The sequence below is a fragment of the Crocodylus siamensis genome, chromosome 1, assembly GCF_052110815.1.
Source record: "Crocodylus siamensis isolate JL-2025a chromosome 1, ASM5211081v1, whole genome shotgun sequence".
Taxonomy (NCBI): domain Eukaryota; kingdom Metazoa; phylum Chordata; order Crocodylia; family Crocodylidae; genus Crocodylus; species Crocodylus siamensis.
Window position 1 is genome coordinate 326,576,158 of NC_143395.1, and position 26,198 is coordinate 326,602,355.

The 26,198-nt window shown below is 46.5% G+C and overlaps 1 pseudogene; it reads right to left on the reverse strand.

The window, feature by feature from the left end:
* Positions 1-9,325, reverse strand: part of LOC149874838 (uncharacterized) — a 40,361-nt pseudogene extending 31,036 nt beyond the window's left edge.
* Positions 9,326-26,198: the final 16,873 nt, after the last annotated feature.

The following is a 26,198-nucleotide window of genomic DNA, read 5'->3' on the forward strand; positions in this document are numbered from 1 at the left end:
TTAACAACAGATTTTACCTGCATAAAGACAGGTATCTACTCTGATAACCTACACAGCCATAATGCAGGCTTCTGAGCATACTTGAAGAGGTAGCACAGGGCAAACAAAGCTAAATAAGTGAAAAAAGAAGCTAAATGATGATGCCTCTAAATATATTGATCTGCATGTCTGAGATCTGTCAAAGGTAGGAGGACAAAACATCAAATATGAGTTTTACCTTATGGAACTGAGAAGACAATTCTTTCCTCAGCACGCACTGAGAAAAAAATCAGCCACTCTATTCTGTCTAAACAGTTTATATTTTGGCCTACCATGAAAGGAGTAGTTGAATAATTTTCAGATATTGACCATTTGACAAATCTTTTTTTTAGTAAATTGGAGCAAATTGTGTTTTTACACATATCCATTTTTATTTTGCAGCCTAATTCCTTGCTTACTTAAACCCAAAGCACGACTTCTTGCATCAATAGCATTTCATTTTTTAACCAAATGCAGAGTATGCAGTTTGATTCATGAATACAAATCAGCTGAAAAAAAATGGGTATTGTCTAATTTTTTAATGAATTAGAGCTGTGATGGATATTCCCCAAAGTGATTTGTCATTCATCAATTTTTGTGTATTTACAACTTGCTAAAGATAAAATATTTGTTTGGGGGAGAACGGAGAATAAAATAAAGTAGAATAAATTCTTGTTATTCAATTTTACAGTAGTATTTTGCCCCTCTTAATGTCCTCACATATGCCTTGGCCCCAAATATGAGTTCATTTAACTCCACACAGCAATTCAATCCATATGTCCCTTAATATCAGTAAATTAGCAAGTATTGTTATATTCAAGCAGTTTGGCAATCTATTGTCTATATTTGTGGGAACCGTTTATCCCCTGAATTGCAGCAAAAGGGAATTTTCACTAATTACATTGAACACATGGAAATGTTAGCTCTTTCCCATGGGTACTTCTACCAGAACTTGATGGTACTGAATTTAAAATGACCCTGCACTTAGTAATTAAAAGACCCAAGTTTGCTCTTGAGAATATGACCTGTGCTTGTAAAAGCCTGAACAAAAATGCATACAGAAGTTACCAGCTATTTCAAAACAAAACTTTCACTTTTAATGGAAGATTTTTAGAATTGTGGCTTTCATACACTTTTTCACTTTATAACCCATATGTTGAAGTAATCTTGCTGTAATGCCAGAATGTAAGCACTTCATTTTTATTTCCTTATGATTAATATGATTCAGCAGACAGAAAGCAATGCAGATGTTGAAAATCAACTCTTTTTGTAATCATTTTAAAGACTATGTTTAGCCTAACATAGCAGCTCTGAGTCACTTTAATTTCTGAAATTGCTGAGTTATTAAGGGAACAAAGTTTCCTTATATAATTCCGTGTGTGTGTGTGTGTGTGTGTACACACACAAACATTTGTGTAGGTAGTAATGGAAGTAGTAGTAGTGGTGGTAGCAGTGGTGTTTGGGTAGACATGATGATCCAGGTATTGTGTGAGGGGCAAGGATTTCTTTAGCAAATAGAGTAAAAGCAAGCACAACATAGGAAAAACCATTAAGGGGGGGAATAGAAATTCCCAGGGGTAGTAGACAATTAGCAGAAGAAAAGAAGTGCTTTCTGGGAGACCAAGGGATATCTAAGCGTCATTATCACCTTTCAGGAGTGGAACAAATTCAGAATGTACCTGATTCTTCAATTATTCTCACAAAAGGAAGGTCATAATTTCTATTTTTGATGGATTCCTTTTTAAGTTTCAACTTACTGAAGATATTACTGTTTACCCAGGTCAGTCTCCTGTTGCATTTCCATTCTTTTGTTGCACTGGCTTCCTTAAAGTACTGCTAGCTCTAAAGTATGGTCTCCTGAAGGTACAGCTAGCTCTCCTGAACTCTTTTCCCCCTCTGACTTTCCTCCTGGGGGGTCCTGCCCATCAGTTCCTTGAGTTTGTTAAAGTCTACTTTTCTCAAGATCTTTATTCTCCTTCCTTCCTTCCTTCCCTTCCTTCCTTCTGCTTTGGATGCACAGTGCACCAGGTTCGCTTGGAGCTGCGTGGGGCGATCCTGAGTGTAAGACTTCCCGGCTTTCCTATCTCTTTTCTTTTCTGACTCCCACCTGTCTAAAGGTCTCTATCCTCTGTTTATCTCACTTTCTGATTCTTTTCTTGCATTTTTGTAGCTTTTTTTCCCTTTTCACTTCTCTTTCTCCCATTGCCCCTGTACTTCCAGTTTCTTTGTTTTTACAGCCTTCTTTCTTACTGTCTCTTTTCCTTCCTTTCTCTCTTTCTTTTCTGTTTGCTTGAGAGTTATCTTTTCTACTAGCTTACCTTCTGAGGGGTGCTCTTAATTACCCCTTTTGTCCCCACCCCCTTTGCTTTCTTTTTTTTGCTGTTTCAATCCCCTTCCCCCCCACCATTTTTTTTCCCTCCACCCCTTTCCCTCTCCTGTCTAGAGTTTTGTGGCTGCATTTCCAGACACTTACCTTTTTAGTTAGTATAAACTTTTTGTTTTGTTTTGTTTTTGCTTAGTTATAGCTGGAAATTAACCCTGTTCTAACAGGAATGGCTGCTCCTACACCCAGCCGCTGGCATGAGGATGCCTCCCAGAACCTCCCCGTTACCCATGGTTTGAGGGTTCACACCCCTCCCTACATGGGGGTTGAGGTCTGCGTAGATGACCTCACTAGTCTCCTGGGACAGTGTAACATACATTACGCAGGTCGTGTCAATGCAGTCCCAATGGTTTATTTGAGTGATTCCACCCTAGTTAACAGGGTGTGCGCAGAGGGCCTGGACATTGCAGGTGCGCGTTATTTTGTCACACCCCTAGACACCCCAGCAGTGAGGATGGTGATTTCTAATGTGCCCCCACACATGACCAATCGGGAGCTGGCCAAGGAACTTGAGCCCTATGGGATTCTTATGAGTCCCTTTCATCGAATGACCACAGGGAGTAAAAACCCCAAACTGAGGCATGTCCTGTCTTTTCAAAGGCAGGTTTGCATGCATCTCAGGGAGGGCCCACGGTCTCTGCCTCAGTCCTTGAGCCTCATGTTCAACGTGCGGAGGTTTGTGATCTATTTTTCTTTTGGGGAGGCCACATGTTTTCAGTGTGATAGCTCGTCCCACCTAGCAGCTCAGTGCCCACGGGGGAGATCGGCCAAAACATTGGTGACTACAGCGGCACTGACGGATGGCGCATCCACCTTGGGGACACTGGCCCCACCCAGTGAGGCCGGGAGTTTTTCCTGACCTCCTTCTACCCCGTTCCATCTGAGGGGGCTGGAGTCTCTGGTGTGAGAATGCCGTCCAGCGGAGGGGCTGAGACTAGGCCCCAACCCTCCCCCCCTCATTCCACCCACAGTGCCCACCCCCACCAGTACAGAGACACCACCAGGTGGAGAGACTGATGCCTCCACTTCCCCCCTGCCTGCCCTGACCACCCCGATTGAGGTAGCTGGGGTGGTCAGCGATTGTGGCGCCGAGGCCCTGTTGAATGATGGGGCTCAGCCCTCCACCATGGCTTTGTCTGAGGTGGCTGGCCCCGGGGAGGCAGGCCAGAAGCAGTCTGGCCCAATCCTCTATTACCCGGATTAAGGACAATAAGAAGTCCTTCTTCAAATATATAGGGGGTAAAAAGAGGGTCCCGGGTAATGTGGGGCCCCTGCAGGACACGATGGGCAACTTAGTCATCACGCCAGATGACAAAGCTAACATATTTAACGATTTCTTTGCCTCTGTCTTCCTAAGTAGGGACCAGTTCAGCCACCTCCCTGCTGGGCCCCCCTCGGGCCCCGAGAGAGACACGCCTGGGCCAGGGGTTAGCGAGGAGTTAGTTAGGGTACTTCTGGAGAGGCTGGACGTGTTCAAGTCCGCTGGTCCGGACGATCTTCACCCTAGGGTTCTACAGGAACTGGCCGAGGTCATTGCAAGACCCCTGGCGCGGCTCTATGAGCACTCGTGGTGCTCTGGCGAGGTGCCGGAGGACTGGAAGAGGGCCAATGTGGTCCCTATCTTCAAAAAGGGAAAAAAAGAGGACCCGGGAAATTACAGGCCAGTTAGTCTTACCTCAATCCCGGGTAAGCTCTTTGAAAAAATTATCCTGGCACACATCCAGGAGGGCCTTGCGGGGGAATGCATGCTCAGGGGCAACCAACATGGGTTCATCAGTGGCAGGTCTTGTCAGACCAACCTGGTGGCCTTTTACGATCAGGTCACCAAATCATTAGACGCAGGGGTTGCTGTGGATGTAGTCTTTTTGGACTTCCGGAAGGCTTTCGACACTGTCTCTCACCCTGTCCTCATCAAAAAGCTGGGAGACTGTGGTGTCGATGCCCACACGGTCAAATGGGTCGCCAACTGGTTGGAGGGCCGCACCCAGAGGGTGGTAGTGGATGGGTTCTTCTCGACCTGGAAGGATGTGGGCAGTGGGGTTCCGCAGGGCTCGGTCCTCGGGCCCGCACTGTTCAACATCTTCATCAGTGACTTGGATGACGGGGTAGAAAGCACCCTGTTCAAGTTTGCTGATGACACTAAGATGTGGGGGGATGTGGGTGCACTAGAAGGGTGCAATAGGCTACAAGCTGACCTTGACAGGTTGCAACGGTGGGCGGATGAGAATAGGATGGGGTTTAACACTGATAAATGCAAGGTGTTGCACATGGGGAGGAAGAACCGGCACCACACTTACAGGTTGGGGAACTCCCCTCTTGCCAGCACGGAGACGGAAAAGGATCTTGGAGTCGTCATTGACTCCACGATGAACATGGGCCGGCAGTGTGGGGAGGCAGTCAAGAAGGCCAACCGTACCCTGTCATGCATCCACAGATGCATCTCGAGCAGGTCCAGGGAGGTGATCCTCCCCCTCTATGCGGCACTGGTCAGGCCGCAGCTGGAGTACTGCGTCCAGTTCTGGGCGCTACACTTCAAGAGGGACGTGGACGACATGGAAAGAGTTCAGAGGAGGGCCACTCGTATGATCAGGGGTCAGCAGGGCAGGCCTTATGAGGAGAGGGTACGGGACCTGAACCTGTTTAGCCTCCACAAGAGAAGGTTAAGGGGGGACCTTGTGGCCTGCTACAAACTGGTCAGGGGGGATCAGCAGGTATTGGGGGAGTCCCCGTTCCCCCGTGCACTGCCAGGAGTGACCAGGAATAACGGTCACAAACTGGCAAAGGGTAAGTTTAGATTAGATATTAGGAGGCGCTACTTCACAGTCAGGGTGGCTAGGGCCTGGAACCAGCTTCCAGGGGAAGTGGTGCAGGCTCCTAGCCTGGGGATTTTTAAAAGGAAGTTAGATGAGCACCTTGCCGGGGTCATCTGACCCCGGTGCTCTTTCCTGCTAAGGCAGGGGGTCGGACTAGATGATCTACCTAGGTCCCTTCCGACTCTAGCTACTATGAAACTATGAAACTATGATGGGCCATCTGCCACACAGAAGAAGAAGAATAATAAAGAGCAGAGAGTGAAAGGGACTGATCGGGACTCCCCATCCCCACTGAGACCTTCCTCAGCTGGTGCGGGGGGGGCGCCCTGCTGGAGAGCCTGGCATGCTCCGGCTGTCATGTCGATGACCCTGTTGACCGGGGATGAGAGCAGTTTGGAGGTGGGGGAGGCGAAGGCAGGGGTCACTTACCCCTCACTTATCTCCCAGCTTTTGGAGATGGGTGGCAGTAAGACCTATGCACAATGTCTCTCTTCTGGAGGTCTGACCCAGGGGGCAGCAGAGGAGTCTGCTGACCTTTTGGTCACATCCCAGGTTACTGAATTAGATGAGGAGGCTAGTGCGATGGAAATCCAGCTTTCTGAGTGTCGCAAGTGATCTCGAGAGCAGGATGACCTCTCTCCCCCAAAGAAGGTGGGGATTGCTCTTCGAGAGCCAGACCTTGACTTGGATGATCAGAGGAGGTTGATGGGTTTAGATATTGAGGGTGTAGATGCTGAGCTCCCAACTACAGTGTGCAGCTTCACCGCGCATCTGTTGGAAATGTGCAGCCCATGTTGGCAGACCCCCCCCCCCCCGGGTCGGTCCTGACTATGGGGAGCTCCTGACCTTTTTGAAATAGACAAAAGGACAGAAGAACATAGTGGGGCTCATCACCCAATGGTGCACAGACCCTAAAGTTTTTATTAAGGCTGCCAGAGCTGTGACCAAACTTATGCAGCAAGATCCAGGCACTAGGCAGATGGCTTAAATTTCAGAGAAGCTTGCACAGTGGGTGACAGATGTGTGGGACCTGGCGGGGTCCCTGGAGTAGAGTAGGGCATGATAGGCCTTTTCTGACCTGTCTCTGCTTTTTGCTTTGCTCTTGAGGGCTTGCTTTTTTATCTACACTTTACCTCGCTATTCCTTTACAATACCCACACCCATGGCAGCCACAACCATTGGCACTTTTAACATCAATGGCTGTCAAGATCCAGTGAAACAGGAGGCCGTCCTGGATCTCCTGCACCAGAAGTGGCTGTCTGTCACCTTCCTCCAAAAGACACATTCTAAAAGTCTCATCCGGTTGGCTTGGCATGCTGCCAGTTGTTCTTGAGTCATGGCACCAACCTTAGCACCGGGGTCGTGACTCTCCTATCATCACAACTACAGCATGACACAGCGGTGGCATGGGAGATTATCCCTGGCTGCCTGCTGACAGTCCATGTCACCCTAGCACAACACCACCTGCTACTCGACAACATCTATGCACCTACTGGTGGCCAGGAGAGGGTCACTTTCTTTGAGACCTTGGCCACCCTTTTGTGTGATATTGGTGAGGATGATGACCTGCTTCTTGCGGGTGGGGACTTTAATTGTACCACTGACACCCCGCTCGACCATACGGGGCCTGAGCCTCACCTTCCCTGAGCCCGCAAGCTGCAATTCATCTTGGAAACTCAGGCCTCGTTGATGTTTGCCAAGCCCAGCACCCTCACATGCACCAGTACACCTGGGCCAGGATGAGTGCCAGGGGTCTCACTATGGCCCGCCTCAACTGCATTTATGTCACCAGGCACCACCTGCCAGTCCTATGCAGTGGCCACATCATTCCCTTAGGCCTGTCAGTTCATGGCCTGGCTTGCTGTGAATTTAGCCTGTCGGGGAGAACCTGCACGAGAGTGCCCTAGTGGTGTTTCAATGTCAGCAGGCTTCCAGACTCTTACTTCTGGGACTGCTTTGCCAACTTTCGGCAGGGCTGGGAGGCCACAACACTCAATTACTCTTCCTGGAAGCTATGATGGGATTTGGGCAAGGTACAGATCTGGGCTTTTTCCCAGCAGTACACACAGCTGGCCACTAATGAACTGTGCCGCCACATCAGAGAGCTGGAGGAAGATGTGGTAGAGCTCGAGGCTGCTCTGCTGGCTGCTGGCAGTGATGCAGTGCTGTGTGAGAGCCTCCGGTTCCATAGAGAATGCCTGCATGACTTGGCGGAGAGTGCGGCCCATGGAGCAAGGATCCCTACCCGCTGCCAAGAGCTGGCCGAAACAGATGCCCCAAACCGCTTCTTCTTCAACCTGGAGTGATGGCGGGCAGCGAGCAAAGTCTTAGATCACCTCAAGACCCCTGAGGGCCAGGTAATCACTGACCCAGGTGAAGTACGTGAGCATGCTGTTGCCTTCTATCATGACCTGTTTGTGGCTGAACCATCCTGCCCTGAGGCCATGCGGGAACTCCATGACGGCCTGCCATGCCTTGGTGCCCTGGAGGCTGGTGAGCTTGAGCAGGAATTGTATCTGGCAGAGCTGGCAGCGGCTGCAGCTGGCTTTGCCTCCGGCAAAGCTCTAGGCCTCGACGGGTTACCTGCTGAGTTCTACAAGACTTTCTGGCTTCTTCTCGGCTTCTGTCTCCTGCATGTTTTCCAGGAGAGTCTTGCCGACAAGGTCTTGCTGATCAGTTGCCACTGTGCAGCGCTCACACTGCTACCCAAGAAAGGAGACCTTGGCTGCATTAAGAACTGGTGGCTGGTCTCCCTTCTGTGCGTGGATTACAAGATTCTGGCCAAAGCGCTGGCCACCTGCCTCCGCACTGTCATGGCCTCCATCACTGGGCCTGAGCAGAGCTACTGGGCAGCGTGCTGGCAGAACCATCCAAGACAACGTGTTTCTGCTGTGTGACCTACTTACAGCCAGTGACCTCTTTGGCCTAGACATTGGCCTTATCTCTCTGGATCAGGAGAAAGCCTTTGACTGGGTGGACCATGCCCACCTCTTTCAGACCCTGGAGGCCTTTGGTTTTGGGCCCCTTTTCACTGGGGCCCTCCGGATCTTGTATCGAGACACTTACAACCTGCTCAAGGTGAATAGAATCCTCTGTGCCCGGTTCCCCACATGCAGAGGCATCTGTCAGAGCTGCCCCATCAGGCATGCTCTATGCCCTGGCCATTGAGCCACTGCTGCATGCAGTGTGGTGTGGCCTTTCCACCAGCCATGGGCTTGTCCATTGCCCCTCCGCTCCGGCTTTCAGCATATGCAGATGACATGACCATCTTCCTTAACACCCAGGAAGACTTGCCAGGAGGCATCACCTGGTGCTGTGAGGGCCTTAAGATCCTGGCTCTGTTCCTAGGGTCATCGACCTTCATGGTGCATAACTGGGACGGCCTCGAGGAAGGAGTGGAGGCCTGCCTACAAAGGTGGCACTGGCACCTACCCCAGCCTCTCCTACCATGGATGCGTCCTCATCGTGAACAACCTAGTGGTGGTGACCCTGTGGCACCAGTGCACCAGACTCGATCTGCCAGAGGACCTACTCAAGAGACTCCAGCGCCTCCTGGTCAATTTTTTTCTGGGATGGGTGCCACTGGCTCCCAAGAGCTGTCCTTTACCTACCTGTAGCTGAGGGGTCCAGAGTTTGGTTGACCTTGTGAGCAAGGTGGTTCCCTTCCACCTGCAGGCCCTTCAATGAGTCCTGTACAGTGAGGAGCACCTACCTTGGCAACAACTGGCATGCTGGTTTCTGCAGAGGGTGGGGGGCCTCAGCTTTGACTGGGAGCTCTTCCTGTTGGACCTGACGCTTTTGAACTGGGTAGTGCTTCTGGCTTTTTCCCATGGCGTGGTACGAACCTGGCAAACCACTTTCCACCTCCAGTCCCAGGCCCATCACCTGCAGTTCCCTCATTTGCTGAGGGAACCCCTGGTGCACAATCCAGCTCTGAGGCACCCTCAAGCCTGGCCTCTGCCAGTCTCACGGCCATCCTCATTCAGGCATGTGTTCTTCACCTGAGCCAGCTCCTTGACCCTGCTCAGTCAGCCTGGCTCTCACCTGAGGTCTTGACCACCCAGCTGGGCATGAGCTCCATCTGCAGCGTGGGCCGTCTCCTGTGTGACATCCAGACTGCCCTCCCAATGGAGGCAGCAGCCAACCTGGACGACCATCTCCAGGCTAGCCAGGCTTTTTTGCTTTCATTTTGTGTGGGAAGTTGAAGGTTTTGTTACATGTATGATTGGATGGAGCAGGGTACGAATTGTTTATTTATAGTTATGACCATGTGGCCAGCACTCCAACCACATAACTAGCATGTAAGACATGACATGGAATGTAGCGAAGGTGTCTGTCATGGTGTGATGTGTTGAATGCAATGACATGGTGTTCTTGGTTTGGTAGTAATTTGTTTGTTTTTTTGCTTTGTAAACAGCCACCCTTTTTGTATCCCTGAACCCCTGAATAAAGTAGTTGAAAAGTCCTTCCTTCCTTGGTTCTACTTTGGATGCTTGGGAGCAGACTCGCTTGGAGCTGCATGGGGCAATCCTGAGCATAAGACTCCCTGCTTCCTATCTCTCTTTTTTTTCTGACTCCCACCTGTATAAGACCTTCTAGCCTCTCCTTGGTCCCTGTCTCCTGCATGTTTTCCAGGAAAGCCTTGCCAACAAGGTCATGCCAATCAGCTGCAATCAGGTGCTTATGCTGCTATCAAAGAAGGGAGATCTTGGCTGCATTATGAACTGGTGGACAGTCTCCCTGCTGTGCACAAACTACAAGATTCTGGCCAAAGTGCTTGTGACCCATCTCCACACCATCATGGCCTCCATCATTGGGCCTGAGAAGAGCTACTGCCTGCTGGGCAGGATCAGCTAACACTACCTGTTCCTGCTGTGTGACCTACTAACAGTCAGTGAACACTTTGGCCTAGACATTGGCCTCATCTCTTTGGACCAGGAGAAGGCCTTCAATCGGGAGACCATGCCTACCCTCTTCTAGACCCTGGAGGACTTTGGCTTTGGTACAATGGTAGCAGGCACAGAGTGAGTCACTGGAAGGGCCTCTGAGTAGATAGATGGCATGGTGCAGTGCTGGTCCAGATGGAGAGGGTGTCCCAAGGAGGTCACACTCTACCGCCCCTTTTATAGGGATGGGCTACCTATGTCTGCTGTGGGAGGGATATCTCCAGGCAAGGACAGCCCAGCTCTGGCTCCAGTCTCTGTGCTGGCTTCTCTCTAGCCTTGCTCCTCCACTCTGCTGGCTTTTGCCTTTTTCCTTTGATTAATTTACACCGGGGTGTCCAACCTTTTTGAAAGTTGGGCCGGATCATGAACTTTTTATCACCCAATGGGCTGGCGAACCATATTCAAAGACCTCACAGGAAGCAGTATCACATCATCCCCCCAAAACAAAAGTACAGTGTTTACTTTCATTTCCCATCACAACACCTTGGGCCTCAGAAAACAGCTTGGAGGGCTGCATGGAAGCACGGGCCATATGTTAGACAAGCCTGATTTACACTAACTAACCTCAAGCCCCAGTAACCTTATGTAACCTCAGGGGCCACAGTAACCTTAAATAACCCTAACCCTAGGTGATCATGAGTAACCCAAGGGTATATTGACCCTGAATAACTCCAGGCCCCAGTGACCTCAAGTAACCCCAAAGCCACTTGACCTTAAGCATCAAGTTACCCCAATGCTCCCTAGTGTTAACACACAGCCATGAAAGTACATGTTTGTGTATGTGTGCATGTGTGTGTGAACTCATAGTGCTGTTCATGTAGTTCTTGTGTGTATATAATTTTATGTCATGCCCTTCTGTCTAACAGCACAATATTGAGTTCCTGAGTATTGATCTGGCATGTTTCAAGTCAACAGTGGTCCCTTAGGGCCTTACCAACAAGCCTCCTGAGCTTGTCAAAGTCAGCTTTCCTGAAATCGAGGACTTCTGCATTGCTGACTGACTTCCAGCTTTACGTGGATAGTGAAGGTGATCAGTTCATGGTCACTGTCTCCCAGCTTCCCTTTAATCATTAGGTTGCTGATTAGGTTATTCCCCATTGCCAGTACCAGGGTGAGCAGTGCTTTGCCTCTTGTCAGTCCATAGATTTCTTGAGTCAGATAGAGCTCATCCACACACGAGGACCTTTGTGACCATTTGAATTTGGCTGAGTGCTCTTTCCATGAGATGTCTGGGTAGTTGAAGTCTTCCATGACCACCATGCACTGGAAGCATGCAGCCTCAGCCAGTTCCTTGGTGAATTCCTGGTTGAGCTCTTGATCTTGATTAGGAGGGCTGTAGTAGAAAGACATACATTTCATATTAGTGGCATTTCATTTTAATCATGGAAAAATGTGGATTTTTGTTTACTTTTTTGTATCTCAAAATCGGGGTTTTTTTATTGGAGAAAACCAGGATCTCTGCTGGTATCACACTGAGATTCTGGCAGAACTTCATCAGCAAGAGATAGAAGATGACTTAGGATAATGTGGGTGAGGATTTTTCCTTTGTGTAAAGAGGGGTTGTTGCACAAAGACATCTCATTTCTTGAAGACATTCATCATGTTGGCATTCCTCAGGTTCCCAAGGTTCTCCCCATTGTTCCAATTTCAAGGAATAAATTTGTGGAGTTTCAGTACCAGTTCCTTGCCACCAGTCTTCAAGATTTCAGCAGGCATGCCATCCAGTCCAGTAGCCTTGTTGGTTTTGGTTTTTGGTTTCCTCAATGGCACAAAGACTTCTAGGATAAGAGGGATGGTAAGGTATACTCTTTTGGGGTGTTGAGGGATTAACTCCATAGTGACATCTATCACAATTGAGTCATGGTTGAGGAGAACCTCAAAGTGCTCTTTCCATCTAGCTTGGATAGGTTCATTGTTTTCTTGGACTGTTGAACCATCCTACAAACACAGGAAAGTAGGATCATGGGACATTGCACCATTGGTGGTATTCATTGCTTGGAAGAAATTTTGCATATCATGTTTATCAACTTAGAGTTGTATCTCCTTTGTTTTATTTTGCCACTACTGGTTTTTGATTTTCCAGCTCTTCCTTGGAAATTTGAACACTTTGAAATTTGAATTCTTCTTCTGCTAAGATGAGGTGTTGTCTTGCTAATCAGAGTGAGCCCTTGTCTTCCAGTCAAAGAAGGATTGGATCTTGTTGTTGCTCTCATCAAACCTGACTTAGTGTCAATCAATAGTATAGCCAATGGATACAGCCTAAGTCATACAGACATGAATTTTAAACCCCTTTCAGAATTCATCAATTTGTTGCCTTCAGTTGTGGGCAGGAAAAAAGGGGACTTTCATGAAGACACTGGAGTTTGCAGTAAAAGTTGGTGAAACTACGACCCTTTTTTGTATATTATTTTTGTCACACTCCAGGGACCCTCCCCCTACTGCAGTTACCAGACCCTGCCTCAGCTTCCTCTACATAAACATGTGCATACTTGCTTATTATTTAAAGGTATTTTTTTCTGTCATGAAAATGGCTTACTGCAAGACCAACTTTCTTTACATCCTCAGCCTTTGTCTGTCATGCGTAGGAGTTACTCCAGAATTAGTCAAATTGTTTTCATGTCTGTGTTAAACTACTGAGAGGTATAAAGGGTCATGCCATATTTTCCATATATATGAGGTGAGAATCTTGTAAGATATTCCCCTTTTCTCATCAGGAGCTTCACAGCTATTGAGCATACAGGTTGCTTCCTCATTATTTCATGGATAAATTGTCCTTCCCTCAAGCTAGAACATGGATAAAAGACTACACAAGGATAAACTGGGTAGTGGGTAGTATTCAAATATGTTCCAGGTCCTTCTTATAAGTTCCTCTAGCTAAACATAACTGTAGAGTTCATATGTCCTTTGATATCAGTAAATTAGCAAGGATCATTATACTTAACCAGTCTGACAATGGATTGTCTATATTTGAGGAAACCTTTTATCCTTAAGAACTGCAGAAAAGGCAGTTTTGATTAATTACTGAACATATTAAAATATTACCTTTTTTTTCCCCCTTGGGTACCACTATTAATTTTGTAAATCTTGATGGTACTGATGGCACAGAATGATAGTCAATTCAGTGTAATTTAATTGAGATGAATGTGAAGGCTTTTTTGTTTTTTTAATTTTGCCTTTCAGTTCAATATTGTAAGTCTGATTAAAATTTACATCAGTGAGTGCACTGTGGAAAATGTGACTGATGCAGATAATCATGTTACTAATAGGTGGTTTCTCTGTCATTTTCCTGGGGCCAGATTCTAGCAACCCTTTCAAAACTTACTCAATGATTTCTTCTACTGGTTTCAGGAGGATTAATTAAAAAATAGAAGTACTGTTTAATAGAAAAGAGTGACATAGGCTCTTAATCACATCACACTGATCTAAAGCATCTGTAGAAGTTATCATCAAGTTTGTTTTTTAATATATTCTACCAGATTTAGAGATCTAGCATATATAGTATTGATATAATGTCCTCATTTATATTTGGCACAATGAAAAAGTCAATACTGACCTTTGTTCTGTCTTGGTTGTAGTTCTGATAAGATATTAAATATATTAGTGAGAGGGTCTGCTTTGGAAAACCTGAAACCAATCTCTGAGTAATTAGCTGGCTAATCAGAAATATGATACATACTTTTTTCAGGCATCAAGGGAGTTAGATTATTTAGTCTTTCAGGGTAGCACATATGTAAATCATGTATAAGAAATGCAAAAGGTATTAATTATTATTACTGTATTATCTATGGGGTTTTTTTTAGTACTATTAATCACTTTCCTATTAAAAGTAGGGGGACTTTAATACTGTATCAGTAATCAGACTTTAATCAGTAATTAAAGTTACTGATATTACTTTAGGTTTAGGTTTAGTGGTTAATATTAGGGATGTGTGAAATGGGCCATGTGGCAGAAAGCCACCTTGGTTTCTCCCCAGAATCTCTGCCCTGTGACAATGTGATAAAACCTCTGTGCTGTGACCATTTGAGTAGGGTGGGCTTAGCAGAGGAGACCACACCCTTACCCTGTTTCTTTAGGTAACTTGAGCTGGCTGCATTCCTGAGGGAGGGGGGAAACCTGCTCCCTCTGCCTACATGACTGGCATCAGCCACCGGGGTGAGGGGCATCTACCTGGTGAGCTGGAATCTGCCCGGTAACAGGTGATGTATTTCAAACTGGTTGGCTGATAGACAACTGGGGCTGACCTCCACTGGACCAGGTGAATGAGGTCACAGGGGCTATATAAGTTAGGACGAGCTAGGAGGCTCGCTCTTTGGCCATGAGGTGAAGCAGCAGCCATGCGGGGGACACAAAAAAGTCTTACCATCTGAAACTAGCTCTCTCTCACCCCACAACTCATGAGCAAGGAACTGCCTGCCTCCAAAGGGAAACTTCACCTGCCTTTGGAAGATGCTTGTGAGTAAGCTACTCAATCTGATTAGATATTTAGCTGGCAGTAACACAGATGTGTAATCAAAAGGCTACCTCAGCCAGACTGTTTGCTCTTTAGGATTTCTAAGATATTGCTCAATCCTGTACCCTAGTTTACCCTACCCCTGGTAATCAATAAAGTTCTCCTTTTTGACTGGTGTGGGAGACTTATTGAGGGGTGGGTCTAAATTATGCCTAAGAGACCCCTTAGGTCTGCGGACTAAGGGAGATTTTACTTTTTGCCCCCTGACTTGGGGAAGTGCCCCAAGTGCCTGTACTGGGTCGAGTACCCGTTGGACTATTAGGCCTGTGTTTCCCCGAGGACACAGGGCCGAGAGTCCCTTCTCGGGGTGGTGGCAGCGACGTGACCCCCAGACTAGCGAGTGTCCTCCAGGAGAGGGATCGGCCAAGCATAAGGCACACCTAGGGAGGCATTCGGAGCCTTTGGAAGGTGGTCGGGAGCAGGGAGCTGGGCGGCTCAACACAGGAGCGCCCCCTAGTGGCCCGCCACAGCCCGTATTTGATTTGAATTCAGATTAGGCCTGAACTGGGGACAGTGATTTGATTTGTTGATTCAGCTCACTGTTCCCAATTTAATTTGGCTGAACCTGGATCAGATTCAGAGAATCAGCAATTTGGAACTAGACACAGGTTTAAATATTTTTTTTCACGTACCTCAAGGTATGAGGCATGGCTCATGAATGCTGCAATGGTGGGGCAGAAAGAGTGTCCCACAGGAATATGCCCCCCCCCATGTGCTTGGCAGTGAACCCAGAAGTGGACCAGAAGTACTTCCAGTCCATTTCCAGGTCCACTGGGGAGCATGCAGAGGGCCCCCCCCCCATGCCGCCCAGCTCAGCGATCAGCCACAGGGGGACCACAGGTGCACCCCTCAGATCCAGGAGGCATCAGTCATTGAATGGGGGGGGGGGGGGGGGGGGGGGGCCTCCCCAGTGTGTTTTCCAGGGGACTAGAACTGCTTCTGGTCGACTTCTGGGTCTGCTGCCAAGCACACGTGTGCTCCTCTGGGGTGTTCCATCTGCCCCAGCATCCCATACCTAGAGGTATGCAGGAAAAATATTTAAAGCTGCATCTACGTCTGAATCATTGAACCTTTCTGAATCTCTCCATATTGATTCAGAGGGTTCCAATTCAATTCAGTGAGATTAAAGGGTCTCCTTGATTTGGATTTGGAGATTTGGCCACTGAATCAGGCCAGATTTCTGCCAAATTGAATCAGGGACTGAAGCTTTCCACAGCCCTAGTAAATATGCTTCACCTAGGCTAAGAAATCCCACAGTCTATCCTTTCATATTTTACTTTAACTGAGCTCAAGTGATTCCCCCAACTTGTCATCTGTTTCTGGGAGGGCTTGCATCATGTCAGGAATAAAAGGAAGCTGCATTAACAGGGGAGAGATTGTATAAACTAGTTGTATAAAATAGCATTGAAAGAGACAGGATCCCTGTCTCCAGGGTCAGTTCTGTGCCCATGCTACAGTGTAGCACCCATCACATCAAAGGGTAGGACTAATTTGTTGGTAGGGAAAACCAAAGAAGGGATAACATTGTAACATATGGATAACTATGCAGATAAATAAAGTGATTAGATGCTTCATCGAAAAAAATGCTGAACTGCTTCTTCAGATTGATGTGTTATAAAATAACTGCAACACATAGAAAAGAGATGTAAAAGCTACTATGGACAGCTCATTGAGGACACTAGCCTTGTTATATCAGTCAAAAAGACCCCAGGTAAGGCTGTATTCCACAATAGATGCTAAAAGAGAATGTAATTAAAAGGGTTCATCCTACATCTCCATAGATTACACGAGGGCAACCGAGTGAGAAGATAAAAACCCATAAAACTAAATTATGCCTTTCTCTGTTGGTACTAGTTTGAATGATAAGTTACATCAAATAATGCTCCATCCTAGAGGAGAACTGTAGTGACTAAAGGATAGCTGTTCTGCAAAGACAGTCTTTTAAATGAGAGGGAAGTAAGAATGTGGCCTCCTGTTTTGATATTCCAGCATAACTGCTGTGTATTCATCCAGATGCAGCAGATTTGACTCTGAAGTATGCTCTTACCATAGGCTCCTATGTTCCTTCCACAAACTCTGGAAACATTTTGCTTTTTCAAAGGTCATCATCAGGCGCTATAAGTCACTAAGAAAATGACTGTCATCCACTAACATCCAGGGCCTTGTTGCATTATCATTTTGGGTAGCCCCTGGAGTTCTTAACACCTGGATTGTTCATACATTAACACCTGAAACTGGTTTTAAACACTCATTATGCAGTTCAAAGTTACACCACTCCAGGGCATAAGGTGCAACCACTCTAGGTTATACCTTAGTGTAACTACCTTGCCTTCCCCCCTGCCCTGCTCATTTAGATCAGGTCCACTTCCCTCCCGACTCAGCACCCCAGATCCCTGCTTACCCCTGAGCATCCCTTACCCCCTAGTTAATTGTGGCTGCCCACACTCTGTCCCAGGAAGCAGGCAGGGTAATGTTTAACTACCTGGCCAGTTGCTTTCACTGTAGCTGCTCTCTGAGCCAGAAGAGCAGCATCCCAGCAACAGTGGTGGCAGGGCAGGTAATTTAACTCTTTTCTGCCTGCTCCCCTGGAACAGACAGCACAGGCAGCCACTAGTAAGTAATGTCCCAGGATCAGGAGGAGTCAGGAGGCAGAGGAGAACCCTGAGGAGCAGGAAGGGAGCCCTGGAGGCAGAGGAGAAGCAGGGAGCCTCAGATGTGTGTGTTTGGGGGGATGGATGGGGAGGCCAGAAAGGGAGGGGGAAATTCTTACCTTTCAGTTTTACAGTCCCCTGGTGGTATGTAAAGTGACTGACTCAAATTCAGTCTAGCACTGACACCCTTCCAAATTTGTATCACTTACAGCATGATGTGAGGTGTAACAAGGCTCTAAGACTTTTATGGTGACAAGTGAAGTATATAATGAAATATATAAAGGATAAATTAATTCAGGTAAAAAGAGACAAACTTTGATGAAAGGCAAATGAGACATTTGTGCAAGATTAGAAAGTTTGGTGTGCTGTTTTAAAACACTATTTTTGCATAATTGTAAGGGATAACATGCCAACTGATGCAGTCTATTGCTGAGATAAGGGCTGCTAGAAGTGGATAAAACTGTGATCTTACTTGAATACATATGCGGATTTTTGGCTGAAAAGCAAATGTTGAAAAGAAAGTACTTCTATCTAGGCAAATCAGCTCCTAGGACACTAACAGAGTATTTCATAAAGATTGTAAAAACATTTTTAAAAAAGACTGAATGTCAATAACATAAGGAATGTATTACTGAAAATGTGTTTTTTCCTGATTATCTGATATATTTAATAAGCAAGTACAATCACCCTTTTGGAAATCCCAGGCTTCATTATCTACATGAGAAATGGAAAGCAAGCTGCTACTAAACGTAATTTACTCTCTAAATATTGCATTGTGAGTCCCACAAAAGCTTTTATTGACTTCTGTGGTCAAATGTGCATGTGCGCATGTGTGTACACACATGCACGCACGCACACACACACACACACACACACTCATACACACAGTCATCCCCTCCTCCCCCAGCTTGCAGACATGCTCTGGGGAAATCCCCTGCAAAGGGCAGTGGGGGGGGGGGCATTCTTGACTCACCAAAATTCCCTCCTGACATCTCTGGGCATGCATCTGGATGAATTGAGAACACTGGCTTTTCTACTTAAGAAGAGGTGCCTTTCTGTAGCTGGAGAAAGGTAGGGAAGTATTCTGAGGGTTTGAGAAACCCTCAAGACCCTAGAGCAGCTACTCATTAAGGCTTGAGTGTTTGAGCAATTTAGCATGCTTGTATTCTCCTGCCACAGAGCTAATAGATGTCCACCACAATAAAGCAGACAAGACTATTACTATCTTTTGTTATGCACTGATTTTCCTTTGATACAGTGAAACACAGAGTAGCAGTATATATTAGCTCACCATTTGTGCCACCATAAACATCTTTTATGGTGGCACAAATGACACATCATGCAACATCTGCTTTCACTTTTAATCGTAGATAGCAGGGCTGGTTGAATGGGTGAAACCATCCAGCAACCACTATTCCTGTGCTCTAGAGGTGGAGACAGAAGCATAGGTGATACATAGGAGGGCCACACGCCCTGCCTGAGATTGGCCCTCCCTGGCCAGGGAGTGAGGAGCAATTGCTGGTGCCCCGCCAAGAATGTGGGGGTGCCGAGATAAGCGTGGGTGTCACTTCTGGCTTTCCATTGGCACTTCTGGTGGCAGCAGTGATTGGCCGCTGGGGGACCCCCCCCTCGGTTGGTGATCAGCTGCTGGTGCCCCCCCCATCTCCCCGGATCAGGACACACCAGTCACCCATAGACAGAAGCGACAATTTTTGCCTGATCTGGCCACAGAAAGCAGTTTACAGTTGTAGCCAGATAAATGTTCATGGAAGTGTCTGTGGACCCTCCAGCTTGGCATTATTTTCGGAATGGGGGGGAAGGAAGTAGAGGGAGATTGTTCTGAGAGTTTTCACACACAGACCCTCCAAGAGGGTGGGGTGGGTGCAGCTGGGGAGCCCCGACAATGAGCTCCCTCCATTGCCCTTTGGTCTGGGGTAGGGGTTTTCAACCTTTTGTAACAAGTGTACCCCTTCTGTCTCAAAGTTTCATCTCATGTGCCTCTTTATATTAAAATTATTTGGGGAGGCTGAGCATACGTGCATCAGGTAAATCTGTGGAGGAGGGGAAAGGGCCATTGAGGGGGGCAGATCAAGGCCCTGTGGTGAGAAAGGGAGTTATTTATTTATTGTGACTTAAGCTTAAGATTCAGATATTGGTTTGTTACAAAAGTAAATGCATTAATGTATTTCCAGGGACTTGAAGAGGCCTTAATAAAATAGCACTTAGGTGCCTAAGTCCACTTGGAAGTCTCATTGAATCTGGCCCTTAGCATGACTATGTGTCTATCTAGACTTTTATCCAATTGATCTATTCTCTCTTTTCTCTATTTCCAGTTATCAAGCCTTTCGAGAGGCACCTGACAAATGACTGACTGTTGAAGGACATGTGGGTAGAATATCTTGCTCAGGTTTCAGAAGAATCTAAGAGAAGCATTAGTGGGTTTCAGTAAATCTATTAGCGATGTCACAAATTTTAAAACCCTTGATTTTTACTCCCACTACCACCAGCACTTTGATTATGACATCAAGTGTCCTAACTTCATGTACTTCACTTTGACTTCAACCTGCTCAAAAGATGTCATGGGAGTATGTACATTACTTGCTAAAGTATAGTTTATGCTATATGATGGAAAAACTTATCTTTCCTCCAACCTGACTTGTAAATCTCTTCAGCGATCATCTTACACTTTGAGCACTTAATGAAAAAGGTAGATATATTCTCTCTCTCTCCCCCTCTAACACACAAAGGGTGCCTGTACATGAGCACAGAGCCTGCTATGATACACTGTAATTACAGTGCATTGGAGCAGACTTGATTAATCGAGTTTGATGGAGCATTGTGATTACCATGCTCCAGTAGCCTGCCACATCTTGTGTATCAGTATCCCCGTGCTTCAAAATGGTGGTGGTGCATGAAATAAAGGTCATCAAATGATCTTCAGTTCAAGTACCCATGCTGCTGTTTTACACTAATACATGAAACTCTGTTGTAGTTTAAGTAGGGAGGGTCTCAAACCTGTTCTAAGTAAACCGCTGCTCCCCCCATCCTCAGAGCACGTGTAAAAAAGCCCACATGTACTCTCTACCATTCCCTTGAAAGCTCTGCAGTAGATATTTGGCCTACTGAACTGAAAACAGTGTCACCAATAGCTTGCAGCAATATTACAAATTGCTGTGATTAATAAAATAAAACTAGTTGAACACTGGAATTGGAATAGGTTATCTAGAAAACTGTGGAATGTCCATTCTTTGAAATTTTCAGAAGAGGGTTTGACAGACACTTTAGTCAGTGTTGATCCTTCTTGAGAAGGGAGCTGGACTCCATAACCTTGTAAGGTTCCTTCCAGTCCTATTTTACTATGGCACAATGATTCCTAAATTTAGAAGTTTAATAACTTTTTACAATTAGACTTTAGGCAACTGTTTTGAGGAGATATGTAGTAGATTTCAAGAAGGGGAAGCCTGTAAAACAGTTTTACTGTTACAAAAATATTCATCTATACAGGAAAGGGGAAAAAATATTTTTATTTGAGCTTTAGTGAACTCCTGGTTTTGCAGTGTATAATTCAGGAATCTATTGTCAAAATTAACTGCCTTTTTAAAGGTCAGGTGAGGAGCTACACTGGATATGGTCAAATGAAACTAAGATGAACTGTTTGTGGAATTTAGAAATGAAGCCCACAAAGAATTATTCTAAACCAATTGCAAACATGCAGTGACTGCTGGTATTCTATAATAACGTTTAGGTTTATCAGCTGTGGAGTTTTTAAATTGGTGGGAATGTAGCAATGGATCTCTTTTATTTTACCATTATATTTCAACTTGTGCTCTGATATTAATCCATTTATATATATGTGTGTATATATATATATGTATATGTATGTATGTATGTGTCCCAGTACCCCCTTTTAAAATTTCATATAAAAAATTAACATTTGATCATAATATGTAAGACTGAAAATGAAATATTTTTTTCTCACCATCTTAATAAGCATATTATGAAAAATCTATTTATAGAGGATCCAATAAAAGAAACAATGACAAGTCTCAGAACAAATACCCATACCTTACCAAATAATTTAACTTCTTATTTTATATGTTCATTCTTAATATGTACACTGTATGTAACATCAGCTAAACAGTTGAACTCATCAATACTAGTGACCTTTCAGTTGTTTCAGCTGGAAAGGCCATACTAAAATTATTTTTGTAATACTTATTGGGCACGTGTACATGAAACTCTTACTGTGCAGTAGTCTAATACCCAGGGACTCTGGTTTTCTATGATGAAAAAAAAATCCTCAATTTTCAGATTTAAAATAGTAATCCATAATCCTCATTTTTCCATGATCAAAATAAAAAAACACTATCTATCTATTAGGGCTGTGTGAAATTTCTCTAGCTGTTTTGATTCAATGCTGTTTTGACTCATTTCAAGCTTGAAACAGTGAGATCAAATCAAAACAAAGGGCTTTGAAACTGCCTCAAAACAAAATGAAGCTAATCTAAACATTTCAAAAGTTTCAAAACATTTCAAGTTTCAGAGCCAGCAGCAAGGTGGTAGGAGACAGGGAAGAACCAGGACTGCACTCCCAGCAGCAGCCAGAAGCACAGCCCTGGATCTCCCTGTCTCCCACCACCAGGCTGCGGGAAGCCAATCACAGTGCAGGGGAAGGGAATTAAGCTGGAGCTCAGTTCCCCTCCCAAGCACTGCAATTGGGCTGGGGAAAGGAACTAAGTCTGATCACTCAGTTCTCTTCCCCAGCCCTACAATCAGGCTGGGGCTGGGGAGTCAGTCCACCTGGGCCGAGTACATTTTACCAGCCCAATCTAGTGCAGGAGATGGGAACTAAGCCCAGCTGGGCTGACTTCTAGGAGGATCTAGCACAAGGGAGGGGAACTGAGCAATCGGGCTCAGTTCCCTTCCCCAGTCCTAGGCGGCAGAACCAGCTTCCTTCTCTCATCTGGCAGACAGATTGAGGCCCACAGCCCTAATGTACCTGCCAGACGAAAGGGGCTGTTTTGAGCTTCTCCATTATAGCTAATGGGTAAAACGTTGAAACAGTGTCAAAACGGCCTCACTGTTTCAATGAAGCAACATGGAACCGCTGTTTTGAATCAAAATGAAATTCAAAATAAAATGCTGTTTCATGAACCTTCAAAACTCAAGTCGAAAAGGAACAGTGCCATTTCACACAGCCGTACTATCTATCTATCTATCTATCTGTGTATATTAGGTGTGCAGCCCTGGCCTGGCACCCCTTATCTCCAAGCCAGCAAGATGGAAGGAGCTTGTGTGTTGGTGTTTCTGCTCCCCACCCTCCTTTCCCCCAATTCCTGGCATAGTGGACAGCTTGGCTCCAAGCCACAGCTCCTACCAGCAGGTGTCAGCAGCCAAGTGGGGAAGGGAGGGGAGAATGGAGGAATGGAGCCTCTCACTTCACAGCCAACCCCTCCACTATTCTGGCTTGGGGATGGTGGCTATGTGGTTGGGGGCTCCGTTCTCTCCACTACATGCCTCCACTACCTAGCTACATGGACAGGAGACAGATGCTTTTCTGGCTCCTGTTTGTGACAGCCAGGAGACAGGTCTATCCCAGCACCAGCCCAGAGCAGATGAACACCACCCAAGGCTAGTACACTGTCCTGCAAGGAAAGCCTGGGATCCTGGAGTGTAGTGAACTAAGGTGATTTGATACAGAAGCTAGGACAAAATGTCAGTATACTACTTTAACCTAAACTGGTTAAGTATAATACTACTTCCATTCAGGTCTATCTTAGACAGGGTTCCACCATTTTGAAACTGGCCAATGTGTGCTGAATTTCTGCTTGGTTACAGGTTTAGAGGAGGTTCTGATCACTTATACTGGGTTTTGTACAATGTCTGTGCCTAGCCCAAGTCTGTTTCATGGCAGAGCCATAAAACCCTTCTGTTCATTTCAGTTGGCAGTATTCAGACATGGATCCTTAATTGTTCAGGAAGTTCATGGTTCTCAACTTATTACAATATGGAATTTTAATATGTGCTAAGACATCTTTGTTTGTAATTCTGTTACTCTCTTTATTGCAGAAGACATGTTCTGATGGCTAAACTTCTACATTCCTCCTCCATAAATCAAAGAGCAGTTACAGCACTTGTTCAGAACATGGGATACCTGAATCATAATTAGGGATTCTGGTTTTCTCTGATAACCATCCCACCTCCCTGCAATTTTCAAATTAAAGCTAGTAACCCGAAATCCACAGTTTTTATGTGATTAAAATGAAATGCCATTAATTTATATAAATGGCATTAATATACATATAGTGGTGTCTCATTTTAATCATGGAGAAATATGGATTTGGAGTTACTTTCATAGAATCATAGAATCAATGAGTTGGAAGGGACCTAGACAGATCATCTAGTCTGACCCCCTGCCATGGGCAGGAAGGAGCACTGGCAGTGGCAGGGGTCATAAGACCCCAGCCAGGTGCCTGTCCAGTCTCCTCTTGAAGATCTCCACGGAAGGTGAGAGCACCACCTGTCTGGGAAGCCTGTTCCAGGCTCTGGCCACCCTTACAGTGAAGTAGTTCTTCCTAATATCTAACCTAAACCTATCCTCCCTCAGCTTGTGGCCATTGTTCCTGGTGACCTCAAGGGGGGCCCTGGTGAACAGACTTTCCCCAAGTCCCTATTGGTGGCCCCTGATAAGGTTGTAGGCAGCCACAAGATCCCTCCTCAGTCTCCTCTTGTGAAGACTGAAGAGATTCAGGTCCCTCAGCCTCTCCTCATAGGGCTGGCCATGGAGGCCCTCAACCATATGAGAACCTCCAGGTTCTCCACATCTTTCTTGAAGTGCGGCACCCAGAACTGGACACATTACTCCAGCTGTGGCCTGACCAGCGCCGCATAGAGGGGAAGCAAGACCTCTCTGGAGCTATTAGTGATGCCCCTGTTGATACATGACATGGTGCGGTTGGCTCTGCCTATTGCTTCATTGCATTGGTGACTCATATTCATCCTGGAGTCAATCCTGACTCCAAGATCCCTCTCTGCCTCTGTGCAAGATCCCTCTCTGCCTCTAACCTATAACCATAGTGCTGGTTCCCTCTCCCCAGGTGCAGCACCCTGCACTTGTCCTTGTTGAACCGCATCCTGTTCAGATCCGCCCACTTCTCTAACCTATCCAGGTCTGCCTGAATCCGGTCCCTGCCTGCTGGTGTATTCACTTTACCCCACAGCTTGGTGTCATCAGCCAACTTGAACGTGCTCTCCAAACCCTCATCCAGGTCACTAATGAAGATGTTGAACAGCACTGGCCCTAGGACTGAGCCCTGGGGGACTCCGCTGCCCACACCCTCCCAGGTTGACATCAACCTGTCCACTACCACACTCTGGGTTCACCCCTGGAGCCAGTTTGCCACCATGTGACCATGCATTCGTCAATGCCGCAGTCCCTCAGCTTGCCCACCAGAATTAGGTGGGACACTGTGTCAAAGGCCTTCTGGAAGTCCAAGAAGATGACATCGACTTCCTCCTTCCCATCTAAGCTCTTTATTACCTGGTCATAGAAAAAGACCAGGTTAGTCAGGCATGATCAGCCTTGCATGAAACCATGCTGGTTACTCCTCAACCTCACTTCCCCTGCAGGGCTCTCACAAATGTGGCCCTTGATAATTTTTTCAAAGACCTTCCCCGGGATAGAAGTGAGGCTCACTGGCCTGTAGTTGCCAGGCTCTTCCTTCCTCCCCTTCTTGAAAATAGGGACCACATTGCCCCTTTTCCAGTCCTCAGGTACTCAGCCCTTGAACAGCCATGCCAATGGCTCCGCAATGACACCAGCCAATACCCTCAGCACCCGCGGATAAAGGTCATCCAGGGCCACTGATTTGGACACATCTAAGCCCTCCAGGTAATCATTAACTAGGTCTGAACTAACAGTCGGGGGACTTGCATCCTTCCCGGCCTCTCTACGCTATCACCCGAGAGCACTCCATTGTCAGCAAACAGGAATACGGAGGCAAAGAACTTGTTGAAGAGTTCTGCCTTCTCTCGTGCGTCCGTCACCAACTGCCCTGCCCTGCCTCGTAGGGCTCCAATGTTACCCTGAGACTTCTTCTTGCTACCTATATACTTGAAGAAGGACTTTTTGTTATCCTTAATCCCAGAAACTAATCTGAGCTCCAGTGCTGCTTTTGCTTTCCTCACCAAATCCCTACAAGCTCGGGTCAGGGAGGTGTACTTCTCCTTTGTCCCTGCCCCCTACTTCCACTGCCAGTATGTTTTTTTCTTTGCCCTCAGACCAGCCTGGATATCTGTGCTCAGCCATGAAGTTTTCTTGGACCCTTTTCCCGCCTTCCTGCACAGAGGAATTGTGTCCTGCTGCACCTCAAGGATAGCCTCCTTGAGGAAGGACCACCTTTCCTGGACCCCGATACTACCTACCCCCTGGGCTCTGAGTGCCTCCCTGACTACTGCCCTGAGCACATCAAAGTTGGCTTTCCTAAAGTCAAGCATTTGCACTGTGCTAGTTACCCTCCCCACCTTCCTCTAATAGCAAACTGGATCATTTCATGATCACTGTCCCCTAACCTCCCTTATATTAGCACCTCCCCCACCAGGTCATCCCCAGAGGCTAACACCAGATCCAATATAGCGTTTCCCCTAGTGGGGACGAGTACCTCCTGTATGAGGTGTAGGTCCTGTACACACATCAGGAACCTTTGTGAGTGGATAGACCTGGCCAACTGCTCCTCCCAGTTGATGTCAGGGTAATTCATATCACCCATGACCACAACGTCTTTGCATGCATGGCCTCCCCCAGCCATGGAATTTTTTGTAATTTTTAATGCAAAAATTGGGGATTCTTTTTAATTGGAGAAAACGAGGATCTGTGGT